The sequence below is a fragment of the Delphinapterus leucas genome, chromosome 1, assembly GCF_059928025.1.
Source record: "Delphinapterus leucas isolate spDelLeu-1000000601 "Yukka" chromosome 1, BTC_Dleu_Yukka2, whole genome shotgun sequence".
Classification (NCBI taxonomy): Eukaryota; Metazoa; Chordata; class Mammalia; order Artiodactyla; family Monodontidae; genus Delphinapterus; species Delphinapterus leucas.
This window is the reverse complement of record NC_143129.1, coordinates 76,395,491-76,402,908: the sequence shown is the minus strand read 5'-3', so window position 1 is coordinate 76,402,908 and position 7,418 is coordinate 76,395,491. Positions and strand designations below refer to the sequence as shown.

Below are 7,418 nucleotides of genomic sequence, written 5' to 3'. Positions count from 1 at the left end.
CCAACTCTTCCACCCAGTGGGTCTTAGTGATCACATAGATCTTACAAGTCCTGGGATGTGTCCTATTGCAGTTCCACAGTAAGTGGTGCTCAGTACACTGAAGCCCGTGAGTGACAATGTTATCACTCATGTGGTAGGAGGGCTTCCTTGGAAAGAGTACCTCGGGGATGGGTCCTCTGTTTTAGCCACCACTGCTGGACACTTTCAAGATGTCCCTCCCAGTAGTAGAGCCTATAATTGATTGACCCTGGGACTTCCTGGGACACAGACAGATCCTGAAAACAGTGTGAGGGGTGCCACTCAGGAGCTCCATCTGTTCAGGAGCAGATGACTACCTCTTTCCTGGACCCAAAGCCTCTGTTTCTTTTCCTTCCCCTTATTCTCATACCAGGTCTACAACTGCCTTTGCCTTTTGAACTCAAAGTATCCATTTCCTTCTTGAAAGTAAAAATTGAATTGTCTGTTAGGAAGTTCTTAGCCCACACAAACCCAGGAAGACCTGTTTATTCTTTCTGGGATTATGGAGGGTTTGGTACTTAGGAACCCAAAGGCCTGTTATCCTCCTGGGGGTGGAGGTCACTGTACCCACCCCCTGTCCTTCCCCACACCCCTGTCCTGATGCACATTCACACAAACATACACAGCAGGTATGGACCAAGGATACTTCTTGTCACTTTCTTGCTAAAAACTGTAAAAAAATAATTGTCTAGGACTTCACTGGAATATAACTACATATAAAATGACTTAGACACACAACAGCTGTTTGTACTGTTGACCTGAAAGAAATAGACCGCCAGGTATTTCTCCAGCAAAGGTGGGATTATTTGGGATCAGCAGAGAATTACAATTCAGGGTCTGCAACCACGGTTAGCCATATGCAAGTCCCCACACAGCGAGGGAAGGAGAATGCTTTTCTAGAGGGAAAAGGAAGCTGAGAGGGCTGCAGTAAAAAGAGTCCATGACTTCATTAACTGCTGAGTCCTTGCTAAAAGAGGTCTTTCTTCTTCCCGGTCGGCTCTGCTGCCATCACAGGGTGTGAGAGCTCCCCCTGCTGGTCTTCTGACTCTATTTAATGGCAGTTCCTGTTCATTAACTTTTTACAGTAGAGATCTAAGCTGGCTTCTTGAATTTGATAGCTGCTTTTTATAATAGATATGAATACAGTTATGGCTGCCTCAAATGTCATCTCTATCCTTTTCTGACTCTGCTGATTGCGGTGTGCAGTGGTGAGGATGGGAAGAAGGAAAAAGGTTTTAAAAGTCTGAAAAGGCATTCTCTATGCAGTCTTGCTGAGATAATAAACAGAATCATCCTCTGAGCTAATACTTACTAAGGACTTACTAAATGCCATACATTGTGCCAGGTATCTCATGTTCTTCTCCCGAAACCTCTGTAACTTAGATGATATTATTACCCCCATTTCAGGACATCGCCAAAGCCAGTTATTGCACCTAACACCCCCTTATCACTAAAGAAGAGGCAAAATCCTTGGTAGATTTTCTTTTTCATTTTGGAGGCAACGTATTCCTCATTTAAGTGTACTGCTGTGACCCAATCACTGAGGAGACCAGACGACTGTCAGTTTTGAGTGAGGTCCAGGGCAAAAGACGAGTCTGCAGCAAGCCCACGTTGCCATGGAAGCTGCTCAACCATGGAAGGGGTACAGTCCTGCAAATCTGATGTTGCCTGAGATGACTGTGGCAAGTATGGATGTTGCATGGGGCATCCGAGGAGCCAGGAGAGGAGAATTACAGCATAGCGTCCTAAGATTTTAGACAAAAACTATGTACTCTCTTCTAGAGATAACTCCTGAGATAACTCTTCTTTTGAGAAGTAGCATCTGATTTCTTACTGAGTCTTACTGGAAATTGAATGCTTAACCGTGGGACATCAAGTGACCACAAAATCATGAGATAGATTTTAGATAATCATATTGTATATGCACAGCAGCAATCCATCCTCAAGAGTAAAAACAAACAAACAAAAAACCAAAACAAAACTAGGCTCAAACAGGCATAAATAAGTTGTGTGATGTGTGAGCAGGTAGCTCAGGCTGCTATGGCACCAACTTTTGCCTCATTTCCTCCTCTCTCTCAGCCCACATGTAGAGTTCCTTATAACCGGTTAACTAAAGAAGAAAAACTAGGGCTTGTTTCATGACGATTTTGCACAAAATACTGAAATTAATTGGAAGTGAACAGCTACAACATTACAACTCCAACTAGGATTGTTCCTGAAAAAAAGTGATGAAGGGAATCTTTACAAGGGACAGAACTTCAAGCATTATAAATGGTCCTCTTCTCAGTCTGACTTGAAACCAAATGAATTCTGATTAATTCATCTTTAGAGTTGAGGCTCAAGGACCTCCCCTCCTTGGGGTAGGAAGTCCAGCATTTAGCTAGGGAGATAGAACCAGCCCTGGGGATGAGACACTGTTACAGTTTCCAGAGTACAAGTCTGGGTAAGAAACAAGCTGAGAGTTCTCAGCACCAGCAAACAGGGCACACAGCAGGACACCCACTGTCCTTGAGGTTGTGAAGAAACTTACATACTAGCTAAGAAGGCAAATATACCAATAAACGATTATGTAAATGAGATAGTTTCAGATAGTGGGGCTTTCTATGAAAGAAACAAAATAGAAATCAAAATATGTGGTTAGATAAAATGAAGCAAGCAACAACAATAGCAACAGTAACAACAGCTACTATTTGAGTGTTTAGTAAATTTCAGACATAGCTCCAAGCCCTTGGCACAAGTTAACTCATTTCATCCTCACAAAATATTGTTATTCTCATTTTAATATGAGAAAACTGAGGCATAAGGAAGTTGAGTATTTGTCCAAGAACACATGGGGGCTGGTGGACGAGTCTGCCTGGTTTCAGGGGCAGGTTAGTGCTGAGGTTCCCACAGCACCCGACTTTCCGATTCCAATTTGTTTCTGACCTTTCTGATCAGTATTCTAAAAGCAGTTGTTTTTTAATAATAATTTCCCACTTCTATTTAAGGTCACATAAGTTGGTCCACATTCCCTGATACCAGAAGAGTCCTATCGATATTTTATGAGTAAAGAGCTATTTCCACTTTCAGTAGATTGAAACCTGTGTGGAGAGCAAGGTTCTCCTCTTTACCGTATTGGTGTTAGGGGCCTTTCTTTCCATTAGGTACTGAGGGACCAAAAAAAAAAAAGTTTGTATGAAGAACTAGTTGAGGCACCTGGTTAATGGGAAGCTAAAGCTAAATGGCTGGGTTGACTATTGAAAACAGATGATAATCACAAGGATACTACTTTATTCTGGACATGGATCATGGATTTTTCTACCAGATTCCCTTTGTTTTCAGGATCCATCTCACCGAAGTCTGTCATTTGTCAAATCCCAAAGAGATTGATGGCACAGACATTGTTCCATCAATAGCCACTTGTAAAACCTGCCCTTCTCTTTGAAGAGGTCTTATCCCTCCCTCATTAGCATTCCTCAGCAGATAGGGTTACCTTTTAGGGCAGACCCTGCTCACACAGAATGACAGGCAGGAGACTGGGGTGCAGATGGGTGTAACCACAGAAGTCTCTTGGCCTCAAGTGACGGGAGCCTCACTCTTGTAGCCGTTAGAGAGAAGGGGCTTAGCTAGATAATATATGAGTTTTCTGGGTGCTGATAAAGGGAGTGGACCTTGCCTGGAGACCATAAAGCAGGAACGGAAGTCACAGATTTTTTTTTTTTCCTTCTGCCTGGAACTGCCAAAGAAAAGAAACCAGACACTTGCACAGAATTGCTCATTTTCCAATCTTTTCAATCTGCAAATTTCTGAGAACTTCCTCAGCAACCTACTAACCACTACTTCTTCCTTTTGTGCTTACTTCCCTCTATTCCTTTTTTACCCCTCACACCATATGTAAAGCAGCCCAGTCCTAGCTGAAAGGCTGAAGAAATTAGCAGTTGTTGAAGCAGAATCACATTAATTATCCATCGATAGAGAAGAGGGGAGAGATTTATTTTAAGAGTGGCTTGTGTAGATAGATCCATTCAACTTCCTTCAAACCAAGGAAGGGAGAGAGAAGAATTTACAGTTGTCAGAGAGAGTAATGTGTAAATATGATTTCATCTACTAGAAGGACAGTACTGGGAGGAAACTGAAATGTCAAAGGGACCTGTGAGTGGCTATTTCATTGTAAGTTATAATCCTTGATATAAATGTCTCTTTATTCACCAACAAGGCACTGTTTTTGGCTTGCATCTTAAGAGTATGTCCCCTGTAAGTGCGTAGCACAGACAAAAGTGGATGCTCCAATATATATTCCACCATACTTGCTTTTGGAAAAATGAAGCTGTTCTCTAGGCTGAATGACCCAAGGATTATGGTTCTTTTAAGCAGTAACCCTAGTCCATGATTCTGAAATCATCCTTTGCTGTTAGGTTGTTTGCAGTTAGGGGGCCGTATTCTTAATTCTTTCTGTCTGACACCTAATTTTCAGAGATTTTTGAGCATCAAGATACCCTGCTTTGGAGAATGCAATTCAAGAAGTGGCATGTCTTCCACATTACACATGGGTATTTCCTCTCTTCAGACCAAGTTTTGGTTTCATGTTTTGAGAAATTTAGAGAAGTGTCAGCAGATGTCCTGTCTCTTCACCCATGGCTGGAAGAGGGCATTTTCATAAATGAATATATCTTTATATTCTATTAGATAACTTTGGCATATTAAAATACCATGAACAAAAGTATAAGGCAAAGGACACACCATGAATATCTACATCACACATAATAAGTAAAGAATTAGTATCATTAGTTCATAAAGTAATCACACAGTTCACTAGGAAAAGACGGTTCCAACTGCTAAAAAAAATATAAAAATATTATCACAAACTGACTATTGGTTTAAAAAAAAGAACACTACCCCACACACATAAAATGATATTCAACTTCGCTAATAACCAAATAAAATGTAAACCATCAAATATAGCTTCTGTTATCATATTTGTAAAAAAAAAAAAATACACCACCCAGTGTTGGAACACATACACGTTTCTGGAACAATAAAATATAAAGTTGTACTCGATTAAGAGCTTTAACATTCTTTATACTCCATTTCCCAATAAGAATTTATTGTGAGAAAATAATCAGAGATACAGACAAAAGTTACACCTCAAAGTTTTTACAAAAGTAGAAAAAAAATGAAATATACTAAAATGGGAGAATCTATATCATGCAATTATAGCTATTAAATTCATGTTTTAGAAGAATACTTAACAGCATGAAAAATGTCCAAATATATTGAGTACTGAAGGAAAACCATATCAGAGGGCAAATTGGATCTTCAGGAAAAGTTAAGAACATTGAAATATCTGGAGAAAGGTAAAAGATTACAATTTTCTACTTAAGTTATTTAAAATACGTGTGACTACTTAAAACATAAATTACAACAATGACTTATGTGATTTTTTTACATGTATGTAAATGTAGTACCTATGACAAATATCACATAAAGAATTCAAGGAGCAGGGATATAAAGATACCTATATGGTTTCATTTCTCCATTTTCTATGGAGAAGTAGAATACTAATTTCAAGCAGATCAGGAAAGATTAAGAATGCATATTGTAATCTCTAGATCAGTCTTTAAAAATAATATAAAGACATATAGCTAAAAAGATAATAAAATTGCCATATTTAACACACTAAAATAGGATACTAAAAATATTCAAATAATTAGAAAGAGGGAGAGGGAAAAACAAAGGAACAGAAAAACAGTAGAGAAAAATAGGAAGCAAAAACTAAAGTTAATAAGTCCAACCATATCAATAATTATCTGAAATGTTATTGGTCTAAACACTAATGAAATGAAAGAAATTATCTGAATACTTAAAAAAGTGAGACCCAACTATGCACTGCTTACAAGAAACACACTTGGAATATAAAGGCACTGATTGAAAGTAAATGGATAGACACATATACATTATTCAAACAATAGCATAAGAGAACTGGAGTGGTTACACTAATATTGGATAAAATAGATTTCAAGACAGATTATTATTAGAGATAAAATGGAATTTCATGATGAAAGAGACAACTTCAGGAATCCATAATTATTAACGTGTATACATCTAGTACCAGAGCCTCAAATACATGACACAAAAATTGATGATAAAAAGGGAAAAATACATAATTCCACAATTGTAGTAGGAAATTTTTAACATTCTTCTCTCAGCTCTTGAAAGAACGTTAGACAAAAACTCAATAAAGACACAGAAAATTTGAACAACACTCTCAACTTCCTCGACTTAATTGATATTTATAGAATAGGACACTCCAAAATTGCAGAATATATATTATTTTCAAGTGTACATGGTATATTCATCGAGACAGATTATATACTGGGTCATAAAACTAGTCCCAATAGGTCTGAAATGACTGAAATAATAGAATGTTCTCCAATAATAATGTAATTAAATTAGAGATCAGTATTGAAATCATGTACATACCCCTGTGACCTTGTCGTTTGAAGTAAAGGCTGACTCAAGAGTTAATGATTGGGAAATGTGAATATGTAGAAACAAGGAATAGCTGTTGGGCTGGGGAACTGGTAACGATTTAGACTATAAATCCACCACATCAAATTAAAAATGTTTGCTTTTGAAAGGTACAGTTAAGAAAATGTAAAGGCAGGTCATGTATTAGGAGAAAATATTTGCTAAGCATTTCTGACAAAGGTATACATATCCCAAATACATAAAGAACTCCAGTAACTAGTAATAAGAAGACAAAGAACTCAAGTTATAAAGAGGCAAAAGAAAGTTTACTCAGCAAATAGTGCTGGAACAACTGGATATTCACAAGAAAAAAATGAACATTTTTCCTCACACAATACACACACAAAAATTTTCACTCTAAATGGCTCTTAGGTTTATATGTAAGAGTTAAACTATAAAATTTCTAGAAAACGAAATAGGAAAGAATCTTTTGACTTTGGGGTATACTTTCTTATATAAAAAACACAAAGCTTACCCATAAAATGAAAAAGTAGATAAATTGGATTTTATCAAAAATAAAAGAATATCTTCTCTTCAAAAGACACCATTAAGAAAATGAAGGGCAAGTTACAGACATGGAGAAAACATTTGCAACACATAAATCAGACCAGGATATATAAACAAACAAACAAAAAAACCTCTTGCAACTCAATCATAAAGAAGACTCACCAGTAGGGCTTCCCTGGTGGTGCAGTTGTTGAGAGTCTGCCTGCCGATGCAGGGGACGCGGGTTCGTGCCCTGGTCCGGGAAGATCCCACATGCTGTGGAGCAGCTGGGCCCGTGAGCCATGGCCACTGAGCCTGTGTATCCGGAGCCTGTGCTCTGCAACGGGAGAGGCCTCCACAGTGAGAGGCCCACATACTGCAAAAAAAAAAAAAAAAAAGACTATCCA

General features: G+C 38.2%; 1 protein-coding gene across 1 annotated transcript in view; it reads right to left on the bottom strand.

Annotated features, from left to right (window-relative positions):
* Positions 1 to 2,562: 2,562 nt before the first annotated feature.
* Positions 2,563 to 7,418, bottom strand: part of FCRL3 (Fc receptor like 3) — a 46,584-nt gene continuing 41,728 nt past the window's right edge. Inside the window, exon 15 of the transcript XR_016393562.1 lies at positions 2,563 to 7,387. The gene's annotated coding sequence lies outside the window, so the exon portion shown is untranslated. The remainder of the gene's footprint in view (positions 7,388 to 7,418) is intronic.